At 43.7% G+C, this 12812-nt stretch overlaps 1 pseudogene; it reads left to right on the top strand.

Annotated features, from left to right (window-relative positions):
- The first annotated feature begins 10212 nt into the window (after nucleotides 1–10212).
- On the top strand, nucleotides 10213–11252 carry LOC147982848 (uncharacterized; annotated as a pseudogene).
- The last annotated feature ends 1560 nt before the right edge of the window (nucleotides 11253–12812 follow it).

Here is a 12812-nt window from a genome sequence, read left to right as displayed (position 1 = left end):
GCATATGTTGATTGAGTCCCGGGTATAGCTCCCTCACTCGCTCTACTTTGAATCACGAATTAGCGTATGAAAAGCGGCGATCTTTCTCTATTTCTTCCTCTTCCACCAAAACAAACAAGTTGTTTTCGGGCGTCAGGCAAACTTAGTTCTTCGTTCCTCCGGTAATTGGATTGATATATAAGGATTGGGGTTGTCACCCGTATGCTTCTTATCTTTGACTTCGAACAAGGGGAGTCCTTTCAAGCTTCATCAAATCCATGGCACAAGGTCTGTTTTTCATTATAGAATCGAGCAAGAATCGGATTGTGAATTAGGATTGTATGCAAGAAGGGATTCGGAAACAGGAAAGCGAGTCAAGTAATCTGAATATGTAGCCACTCTCATTCTAATGCTTATATCCAGAACTAGTTCACCGAACAAAGGGACAGAACTACTGACTAAACTGTAGCGAGCTAATACCTAAACTTGAACTCTGAAATAGCACTCATTCATTCAATTATTTGAAGCTAAGGTGCGGGAAAAGAATACATAAGGTTAGATATGAACTAGTTGACTGTTCGATTGAGGGACTACGATGCATTTTACTCATGTTTTTATTCCATTCCAGGATTCATTCATATTCGACCATAACGAGACTCAATAACGAAACTAGGGCCCTTGCTTTCCCAACTGGAGCAGGAAACTTCCAACCAAATAGGAGGGACCCGGAAGAAGAGATAAATGACAACTATCTCTAGAGAATTGAAAAGAGGTGTGTGAACTATGTTATTGAATCGGCCATGAAAACCTAAAATGATGGAATAGGGGGTCTGGGATAAGCATGTATTGGAGGCAGGTTTCCCAATAAGTCAATAGCTATCCTTCGCTATCTGGGGCTAGCTCACTCTATGAGATAAGTTTCATGTATGGTTCGAAGCAGTTAACTCCCTTTTAAGGAGCGATCGATCAGCCCCGACCATGACCGGTCTAGAATCTCTCTCATTGAGCTTCTCTTTTGCGCCTGCTTTCTTCTTGATTTATTGCAGCAGCTAGTCTCCCTTTTCCAAATTCGATTATAAGTGAAGTGAGTTATGTTTCAAGAAATTCCATCCATTTCATCGCCCAGAATAATACCCAGTCCTGCCAATCTCTACGACAATCTCTGGTTTAGTTTAGTTGATCTTTTTCTATTATGAAAAGCAAGGAAACACTAGTAATGGTGGAAACAGAACTTAGAAATCTAAGGCTGAAGGCTAGTTTCATTAACGAGTCTCACCTATTTCTTACTTCCCCTACCAGCCCTACCTACATCACCTTTCATATGGAACAGGCATGCTTTAGTGATGGGGCTAGCCGCTTTCACAAGAAATCAAACCAAACAAAGACACTTAGCATAGGAGTAGATTAGGGCATCTAGTGCTCTGTTCATCGTCTGAGGACTCTAAGGTGCCAAGGGAAATAGCTCCATCCCATTGGATATCCCTAGCCTTGGTGGATCAGTGCAGTGAGAAAAAACTCTTCCATTCTATCTATGGTAGATAAAGGAGCTTCAAAGCCGTAGCCATCCTCATGGCCTTTTCACTCTACAGCCGTTGCACTTTTTTTATTAAATGAAATAGTTTGTTTTCTCGCTCTTAACTCGAAAGTACTAACTAAATAGGGGCACGGAGAAATAAAGAAGTGTGGGGGAGAAGCAGCCGAGCTCATTCCCTTCCATTCCTGCTCTATAGTAGGGGTTATGTCCCCCTTTCCTAGTGAGAGCAATACGCAATGCTGCTACGAATAGAGATAGTGCCCTATCCACTGCAAAACGGTACTCTGCTTCAACCACACGGTATGGCTCCCTCATTTCAAACCAAGCTGTAGACCGAGTAGGAAACAGCTAAAGGTTCTGGTCCAATTGTAAGAAGATCCGTTGGTTGGAAATCCGTATCAATTGTTACTGGTTCTCCCATTCTTGGTACTGTGTCATGTGACTCTAAAGCCCCAACTAGGCTAGATCGAGATCTTGGTCCTTGCTAGGCTTACTCGCGTAAATAACCCCCATGTCTTAGGTGTTCTCGGGGGTAAGCGAGTCAGTACAATCGGTTGCACAACCGTCCAGTCCATATCATAATTGTCATAATCAATCATATCAGTAGGTGGCATACTTGCCTGCTCAAGTCCATCTACTATGGATGTGGGCTTGGACCAAGCCATCCCCAAACACTAAACCGGATCTTGAAAACGGGACTGAACTGAATCCGACTTCTTGGTAGCCCAGTGGCTTTTGGTCCCCATCGGAAAGTGCTGAATGGATTGCTCCTTGCCCAACGACAAAAAGAAAGAAATTTAGGAGAGGATTGATAGGTTTAAGCATTCAGGGCTGGTCACTCTTATGGATACCTGTGAGCTAGAGTCGGGAATCGAAAAGGAGACAACGGAAGCCGTACAGATCTAGTTGGGAATGATGTTCATGCAGTGGAGAGCGTAAATGACCGGCCCTTGAGGCACGAGTAGACTTATCATATAGAAAGGAAAGAGATAAGCGGAGGGAGGATGGTTTGATGATAGCCAAGATCTCCATCTCATTTGTCACTCTCGTATTCTTAATAGGAATCGGCAAGCAGATACAACCACTAGGCCATTGCCATTCGACTAGTCTATCAGAGTATCCTACAAAGTCAGGTCCAGTAGGCGCAGGATGCGCTAAGCCATTCGATCTTCCTGCTGGTGGTCCACCATAGAGCTCCTATGTAGCCGTTTGTTTTCTCGCTTAACTAATTTGTATGAGGCGATACAGCTGAGATCAGCCAATGGTTCGAGCACTTAGCACAATGTGCCACTTACCCGGACGAGCGCAAGACCGGGTCTACCTACCTTATGACATTTATGAAAAACGAACGTTGTATTAAGGGGTTTCTATTAGTTAGTAACAAAGCCGGCAGTATCCTTGAATTCAGGGGTCAGCTACGGGAGGTATGTCTCCATGTGTGCCGAAGAAGCGTCTATCATTATACGCTATTTATCCAATCCAAAACTGATTCGTTTAGTTGGTAGAACCCACGCCAATATCATATTGACTCTCTCTCGTCCAATAAGAGTTTCTGAGAGTTACCTTATTCAAATTCTCTCCTTTCCAAAGCTCCACAAGGGGGTAAATAAGGGGGAAGAGGAGTTCATAGAGAAAAAACAAATGCAAAATAAGGATTTCCTTACTGTGTTTTGTAATCTTCCTATTTTAGAGAAAGGTATTCTCCTTTTTTTGTTGTTTTAGTTCTGTTAGCTTGCATTTGGCAAGTAAAAAGCTATTTGAAGAAGATTGATGCCGCGTACGTTTCGGCGCTCTCTGATTTCGCGGAGCGAAATCGAATTCAAGCTCAAAAAGCGGGCTATGTGGCTCTGCACGATTTGTCATTCTCATGGTTGAGGGGGGTCAGAATGACCATAATCACTGTACGTAAAAGACATACAGGTAAAAGGGGGGGTCTGATTTTCATACATCGAGCGTGCGGGATATCGCTTTCAAAAAAACCTGTCGCGTCCACCATGGGCGCGAAAAGCAATTACGCAGATTAAGGAGGCACTGAACTGCGAAAACAAAAGCGACTCCTTATTGGTAGAGGATAGGTGGGTCCTGGTCCAACCTAAGTCAGTTCGAACCTGACGAGTCGTAATCATCTGTAGCAAACACTACTGACCACTAACTTGATCTCCGATCAGTGGTGAAGGTTGTGAGTGAAACGAGTGGTTTATATACAGCATGGTAAAGAGCAGCATAGGGCTATACCTGGCAATTCAGCTTTCAAAGAAATGGAGTACTAACACGTCGACTCAAAGCATCAGCTACTTGATTTGTGGCTCCTGATTTGTAGACAATGAGATAGTTGAATCTGTCCAAATAAGCTTCCCATCTTGCCAGATCGACATGTTGATGATCTTTGAAATGCTTCAAGGCTTGATGGTCAGTATAGACAAGAAACTCCTTAGGCAGCAAATAAACCTCCCATGTTTTCAAAGCTCTGAATACAGCGTACTACTCTTGCTGATATGTACTCCATTTCTTCCTTGCATCACTTAGCTTCTCACTTCTGAAATGGTCTTCGGTGTTGGCCATTCTCTGATAGCAGCAACTTTGGATTCATTCGATAGTGAGGCAAATTAGGAAGACTAGCACCAGGAATTAGATCAATTCGGTGCTGAATATCCCTCATGGGTGGCAATTGTTGAGGCTCTCAGGTAGCCTAATTCTCCTTTCGAACTACGGAATTCGGGTTGGATATGGTGATAAGCCAAGCCTAAAACTACCATCGCTTAACCCGGTGAAGAAGAGCTTCCAATCAAATATGCTTAACAAACCCAGCCGTCGGGCTACGAGTGGGGATTTCTAGGGAGATTCAAGCTGTGGCTCCGCTAGCTTTAGTCGGCATAAGAACAAAGAACTAAATGGGTCTCCTTAGCCTTTTGTTAGCTTCGGTGGCCTGGAGTCTTCTACGGGGCATCTCTTCTTTATAGATGAGAAGTCGATTCAGAACACGCAAGAAAAGGGTTGATGGAACCATGCAAAGAGTGCTCATTAACTCACTAGCATCCCAATAAAATCATTCCAAAGTACTTCTCCATTTCGGAACAAGCTCTTGGTGAAAAAGACTGGCGTGTAGTCCGAAAAGCGCCTATGGAAGATCTACTATTTTCCTTCGCACCAAGTCAATCTCCATGCATATATTCTGCCAGTTCTCATTCAATCTCTTTTCATCCGGGAAGCTTCCCCGCAACTCCAACTACCGGAAACATTAGCTCGAACATTCGAGTTAGAGATGAAAAGGACCGCCCTTCAGCTAGAACCCTCCCTTAAAGAAATGAAATTGAGTCAGTGACCCTATGAGAGAGGAAGAGTTCCGTTGTGTCCAGTCATCGTCTATTCAACTCAAAGAACTTCTAGTTTGATTAGCATAAAGAAAGTGCCAGCTAGGCCAGCCATTAGTACCATAGCTTTCCCAAGAAGGATAGGAGATGGATCAGACTCTTCAGCGGGAAAGAATGCGATCAAAGGACCCTATGAATACTACTAGCCGTAGCTGTGGTTGTAGCCAAGAAGCAGGCAGGGAAGGAGATGTCCTGCTTTAAAGGAATTTCGTTAGGGATCTATTCCTTGAATCAATAAAGCAAAAGAAAAGTCTGGCAGTGCGAGAGGCCAATATGACTATCTATATCAGTTCTTCGCCTTGGTCTACTCCATCATGTAGTGAGTCGAGGTCTGTCCCTAAGGAGAAAGACGAAGCAAAACCCCAACGATTAGATTATAGGGTTGGACCCTATTTTTTCAAGAAGGAGCATGAAGGTGCCGAAAATAGGGCTTTTATCACGTTTGAGAGTTGTTCCCTCTTAGGGCTGAAAGTGGAAAGTCTTCGAGTATCGTCGTCCTTCTATTGATAGATTCAGGATTCGGATAGATTCAGAGAAGGCCAACTTATCTCGATCTGGTCATTCACCCGATATGGGAATACCTTTTAGGAAGGCAAGACTAGAAAAAAGTCCGATTGACTGAAGATGTGAAGAGATCGACTGCATTAGCCCTTCATAAGGGAATACCTGACTCGGTTAATTCTTTAGTTGACATCGAGACCAAGTCCCATTGACTCTCTTGGAGGAAGATCCGCCAAGGGGCGAAGCGGTCCAATTCAATGTTTTACTGTTACGCTAAGTCACTCTCCTGTTAGGAAATTGATCTAGCTGCTTATCCTATAGATAGAGAGTGTCGGCAATCACCTCCGCTATTTCAGCTGTTGTCGGCATAACAGCTTCGGTAGTATACCTACCTAAACAAATAATTCGTACCATGATTAGCAGACCCTTCTCAACTCTAGCGATTTCAAGCGGACCAGTCTCCAATTACCTTGCAAAGCGTTAGCGCTAGCCAGGTCAATAGTTCAAGTATCAATGAAAGTCTCTATTTCAGTAAAGTAGAAATGACAGCTGTTTAGGTAACAGAAGACAATGCCTGCTAGAGGTATGATTCCGATCTTTGCGCAAGCAATAATATATGCTATGGCACTTTTTTTTTTGCACAGCTCCTCTTTAATGCCAGTTGGTGTGAGGGAGTTCGCTGGGGATGTGAACTGTTGAATCATGAGTAAAGATATCCATGCATAGTAAAGATCAATAGGTTGAAATCAGATAAAGGCAAATATGGCTTTGAGGAAGAATACGAACGGGATTCCACATTCATAGGCTATTAGGCAGGTTTGGATTCTCCTGGCAAAGGCAGATATTTCTATGCATTCCTCTGCCAAGTCCAGTTCCTCTCAGTCTCTCGATTGCATCGGCCAGGTCCTTCCGATAAAAGCTCATCCCTTCCTCCAAGAGCTATCCGTCTATTCGAAGGAATGAAAGCTCAACCGGAACAAACGCTAGATTCAAGTCCTTTGGTTGCCACCGACCACCAGTGGGAGAGGTAGAACAATGAATCAATTTCCTAGATCCAATGGTTTCTCGGGCGATCCCATTCCCATTTCCACCTATCGAAGCCCAACCAAGTGAGGCACTTCCACCGGATTCGCTCAAAGCTTTCCATTGAGTCAAACAAGCGACTCTCGTTCCTATGATTCACCCGGTACTCTCCACCTGTTGTGGATCCGAAGCTAGCCCACCTCATGTTCCCATCCATGGATCCAAGCTTTAAACTACTCATTCATCTTAGGCAAAGCACTAGTTGGAAGTGAAGAGGGACTATTAGCTAGCTTCTCTTGTTTCTTTACTTGTGGAATTCATCAGATGTAGCAGGAAATAATTACCAAGTGTGTACGCTCAATCCGTAGCTTGTTTTGGTTAGCTTTATCCTTGAAAGAATAAGCAGCTTCTTGTTTAGGGCGGGCTATCTTGACTCTTGAGCCTGAGAGGGAGAAGGCTTCCCCGTGGACGGATTAGCAATCCCTAGTCTTCCATAACGCGTATTGGACTTATGTTTCCTCCTCCTCGAAGATGATGGATCTATGGTTACGACCATTCTTTATGGCTCTGTACCAATAGTACAGTTTCGATTTAGGCTCTTTAAAGAATCACCCAACTAGTTTGATTTCTTTTTTGCAGTAATCAGAAAGTTCGCTCTTTTTCCAGACCTGTGGCCTTGGAGTTCATCCCCGTCCTCTGCCAGGTGAGAAGGAAGATGAGAGATACGTTCCTCGTCTTCCACTTTCTTCCAGGAAAGCCTTTCACCGAGCGAGCAGCTAAGCGAGTTCATCCGCATCTGTTGTCGTTCAAGTAGGTCTTTGGTTGTAGTAGTGTAGGCATAGGAGAAGACTGATTCCTAGCCTTTCTATTTACTAAGGTTAGGAAGGGGGTAAAGGGGGATCGGGGGAAGGTGAAAAGTTGAAGTTCATTCCTCCCTCTAATTCCATCTCAGCCTATCCGCCACAGAACAGGGGCGGGCTCTTTCTTCTTGTTCTTGCGTGACATCTCGGTAAGGCTTTAGATATATAGGAACTAGGGAAAAGAACCTCTTGCCGTCCTTGTCGATCGAAAAAAAGTAGTAAAATAGAAAAAAGGATTCAAATCTGCGTACTACTCCCTAGCTTCTTGAAACCACCAATCCATTACGATGCCAGCAAAGAAAACCAACGCTTAAGACTCTATTGGAGACTCGCGTAGCTATTATTCGAAGCTTATTAATTTATTTACTGCGTTCAAGGCATGACCGCGTAATAGGTGTCCTTTTACCCCTACTCAAGAAGAAGAGTTACATGTGAGTTCCGATCGTGATATGACAAACAAATCTTACTTTTGCTTTACCAAGCTGGCGCATAACCTCTGGACCGATAGGAAGATCGATGACCCGCATCCTACAACTTCAAAGAAGTATTTGTATCACACTCGAGCAATGGACCGGGGAAGGAGTTTCATTCATTTACGGAGTTTGGAAGCGAGGACGATCCAGGATCGACTGCTATCTGAAGAAGTGGAGTGGAATGGATCTGATTACCCATTGGCATCTGCATTGACGCTTCTGACTAGCCCTACTCTGTTTCCTTTGCGTTTCCTTATTCATGTACTCATGTCTATTTCTATTTGTATGATACTTATATTGCAATCGATCTATCCCTTGGTCCTGCCAATCGAATTGTTAAGTATGTTTTTTCCCTTTCGAGAAATGGTGACAGTACCAAATGCCGAATTAGCGGCTGTACCGGATCAGGACCATAAACACCACGAGCCGGTTAAGCAACAGAAGCTATGGGTGAAAGCACACTCGTCATTCTCAGACCTGCGGTCGAGGTACGTGCGAACAAGTTCCCATTTTCTATGTTTCATGGCCTATCAATGAAAGTCGGTATCAGGCTGGCTCGCTTGGCGGGTCATCTCCTTATATACCTAAATCCTCGTTTCACTCATCTGTAAAGGTCTACCCTTCGAAAGGTAGGTTGAGTTCCCCCGTATGTAGCCAGCCACACTCTACTCACAGGTCAAATATTGGCGTAGACAACAGAGAATGTGCTAGGTAGGAAACCGAAGGAACTCTTACTATACGAGAATTTGCAATTCAATACGACAACCGATCAGAAGGGATTGGACGATCCCAATGCGTTGCCCTCCTTCGCAATACCGGAACTATCTGACCGAGCTCCATCAACACAGAAAGCGGAAGGGACAGCAGATACGGATAGACTGGATCCGGAAAGGGATTTCAGCCAGTCCTTGCCTATTGCTGGGCTGGTTGTTTTGTCACGGTCCGATTAGTAGAAGGTGAGTGAGTAAGACGAGGCCCCCGAAGCGTAATGTAGAGCTATACTGCTCTTGTTTTTCCTTCCGCCCTGCTTAGGAGAACTTTGTCTAGAACCCACTTTAGCTAGCTTTCAAGGATACCATTACAGATGAGTGAAGCGAGTATACCGTTTCCGGAGCTCCCGAGGTAGCGCGGTAGCGGAAGCCCTTTCTAGTTCAAGCAGTTCCAATTCCTATTCTGCTTCACCGCTTACACCACACTCTATTGGTTCGCCTTGTGGTGCCTTTCGAGCAAGGTCTACTTTGGTTGATCCACTTTCTTCTATAGCGCGTTATCCGCATCGAAGTTAGCCAGGTTCCTACCGCTTCTTGATATTATGGATTTTGCAATCCCTGAACGCCAGTGCTTCTACAACCAACGGATACTATTTCACATAAATAATAAGTAGAAATGGACAAACGAGTGTGGCTACACAGAGTGAGGAAAAAAACATGGTGGTACCAGCATTGCGTATCACTCACTATGCTTTATGTAATATGGCTTAAGCAATGGTAAAATGGGAGTCCTGAGCAAAGCACATCTGATCGATATGAATGAAAGATACATCCGTCTTTTCTTCTCCTTCGAAGGTTAGGTATCCGCTCGTTAGTTCAGCGCCGCATAAATACTTACTTTAAAAGGGGCGACTCCTGCCTGTGCTTAAGTTGTTTCAAGCTTGTAAAGACTCGCGATCGGAAGATTGACCTGGTTTTCTTTCAGCTGAAACTCTACCTAATGGTTCAGATTCCCCGGGTCCATGGGTCCATGGCCGCTTAGCTTAGACAGCCTTGTTAGAGACATGAATGCGGGGTGAGGTTTCCAATTGATTTGTATTCACCGGGACCTCCCCTTATTGGATTTTCTCCACTTTTCTAGTTGCTGTGGAAAGAATGTTGAGCAAATGAGTTTAAGGGGTGGTTTTCTGTTTACTTTTTTTCAGCCTACGACGTCTCTCTTCCAGAACCTCACAATCATCAGTGTCTGAAGTTTCATGATGAATATTGGTTTCACATTTTATTGCTTACGTGAGGAAATATCAATTTGGAACTCGAATTTGTATTTGAGTTATGATGAGGAGTGAGGTAGATTCGCATTGTTGAAGAAAGCGAAGAAAAAGGATGCTGCTATGGCTTGCTTGTGGCTCTTTCTTCTATTGGCTAGTCTGAGGCATGATAGTTTCAATTTCTTTTGGAAAGCAAGTGCGGCTCAGTCATAAGTGTTAGTAATAGCATGAAGTAAGTTGTCGGTAGCCGGCATTAGGTAAAAGGAAAAGCTTCTCAAAAGCATCCAGAAATATCATAGAATGGTGATCGAGATCACCTTCACGGGAATCATCCTTTGCAAATTGGGGGAAGGGAACCAATCAAGTCACCAAGAAGTTCCCGAAACTTGGTTTAGTATTAAGGTTCTTCTCTTCCAGCGTTTAGTATTCAAGTTCTTCTCTTCCAGCCCCCTGGCCCCTCTCTAATAAGTCAAGTTTTCAAAACGAAAAGAAAATGAAAAATCTGGTTCGATGGCTCTTCTCCACTACCCGCTTTACTACTTTCTATTTTTTTCTTATGTATTAAGTTTCCCTTAATATATAATTTGATATTACTTTCGATTTTTATATTTTTTTTGCTTTGTCGTTTTATATTCTGCCTAATACCAATTTTCAATCTTTTTAGTTCGTGCTTCGTCGGCTCCTCCTTTCTGATCACTCTCCCGCCGGAGATTCAAGACCCCCAGGCTCTAGCTCATTTAGCAGGGCTAAACTTCTATCTGAGTCTTTACGAGCAGGATCCGGGATGGGTTACGTTCATTCAGAACGAGCTTAATCACAATACCCCCCTGGAAGACATACCTGGGCGGCTTAAGCTCTTCCTAATGGAAGAAAAGCTCTCTTCTATGCGACAAGATGTCATTCAGGAATTTGTGGCGCTTTATCAAAGAGTAGGGCCTTATCTACCGATCGAGCCCTACTTGGTCGATGAAGCGCTTCGTTCCTATCTGGACCATATTCACGCAACTGATTCTTTCACTGTTCTCCAAGCGTCTTATCAAGATCTGCAGGAGAACGAGGGAGGATCCGTTTTCTTTCGAAATGTTGTTTCCCACAACCGGGATCTCCTTGAGGCGGAAAGCTCCACAAGGAGGTGCCTGGAAGTGGAACAGAGGATCCGGTGGGAAGAAATCCCCAAGAGCAAGGAAAGTCTCGAAAGAGCTGAGCACGAGCATGCTCTCGACTTGTTTAAGTCGGAGGATCTTAGAAGGGAATTAGAAAAAAAAGAGCGGGGTAGCTCAGTAATTCTGATTCTTTTCTCTTCTAGCCCCCCCAGCCCCTCTTTGATAAGGAAAGTTTTCATTTCTCAAATCAAAAATGAAAAATATGGTTCGATGGCTCTTCTCTACTAACCACAAGGATATTGGGACTCTCTATTTCATCTTCGGTGCCATTGCAGGAGTGATGGGCACATGCTTCTCCGTACTGATTCGTATGGAATTATCCCGACCCGGCGATCAAATTCTTGGTGGGAATCATCAACTTTATAATGTTTTAATAACGGCTCATGCTTTTTTAATGATCTTTTTTATGGTTATGCCGGCGATGATAGGTGGATTTGGTAATTGGTTTGTTCCGATTCTGATAGGTGCACCTGACATGGCATTTCCACGATTAAATAATATATCATTCTGGTTGTTGCCACCAAGTCTCTTGCTCCTATTAAGCTCAGCCTTAGTAGAAGTGGGCAGCGGCACTGGGTGGACAGTCTATCCGCCCTTAAGTGGTATTACCAGCCATTCTGGAGGAGCAGTTGATTTAGCAATTTTTAGTCTTCATCTATCAGGTATTTCATCAATTTTAGGTTCTATCAATTTTATAACAACTATCTTCAACATGCGTGGACCTGGAATGACTATGCATAGATTACCACTTTTTGTGTGGTCCGTTCTAGTGACAGCATTCCTACTTTTATTATCACTTCCGGTACTGGCGGGGGCAATTACAATGTTATTAACCGATCGAAACTTTAATACAACCTTTTTTGATCCTGCAGGAGGGGGAGACCCAATATTATACCAGCATCTGTTTTGGTTCTTCGGTCATCCAGAGGTGTATATTCTCATTCTGCCTGGATTTGGTATTATTAGTCATATCGTATCGACCTTTTCAAGAAAACCGGTCTTCGGGTATATAGGCATGGTTTATGCCATGATAAGTATAGGTGTTCTTGGATTTCTAGTTTGGGCTCATCATATGTTTACTGTGGGCTTAGACGTTGATATGCGTGCCTACTTCACCGCAGCTACCATGATCATAGCTGTGCCCACAGGAATCAAAATCTTTAGTTGGATCGCTACCATGTGGGGAGGTTCGATACGATACAAAACACCCATGTTATTTGCTGTAGGGTTCATCTTTTTGTTCACCATAGGAGGGCTCACTGGAATAGTTCTAGCAAACTCTGGGCTAGACATTGCTCTACATGATACTTATTATGTGGTTGCACATTTCCATTATGTACTTTCTATGGGAGCCGTTTTTGCTTTATTTGCTGGATTTTACTATTGGGTGGGTAAAATCTTTGGTCGGACATATCCTGAAATTTTAGGCCAAATCCATTTTTGGATCACTTTTTTCGGGGTTAATCTGACCTTCTTTCCCATGCATTTCTTAGGGCTTTCGGGTATGCCACGTCGCATTCCAGATTATCCAGATGCTTACGCCGGATGGAATGCTCTGAGCAGTTTCGGTTCTTATATATCCGTAGTTGGGATTCGTCGTTTCTTCGTAGTTGTCGCAATCAATTCAAGCAGTGGAAAGAACCAAAAATGTGCGGAAAGTCCTTGGGCTGTTGAACAGAATCCAACCACACTAGAATGGTTGGTACAAAGCCCTCCGACCTTTCATACTTTTGGGGAACTTTCTGCGGTAAAAGAGACAAAAAGCTAAAAAAAACCTCTCCTAACTATGAAGGAAGTTTCATAGAGATAGGTGTGGGGAAATAAGTTCTTCTTTTGAAGAGTTAGTTGGCTGGCCTACCGGCCTGCAGATTAGGTTGGCTTTTATCGCCAACTGAACTGCGTAACCAAAGCGATTCCTTCTTGGTGGAGA

This window comes from Triticum urartu, chromosome 2A (assembly GCF_056163025.1).
Source record: "Triticum urartu cultivar PI428250 chromosome 2A, HENAU_Tu73, whole genome shotgun sequence".
NCBI classification, from domain to species: domain Eukaryota; kingdom Viridiplantae; phylum Streptophyta; class Magnoliopsida; order Poales; family Poaceae; genus Triticum; species Triticum urartu.
This window is presented reverse-complemented; position numbering and strand designations above follow the sequence as displayed.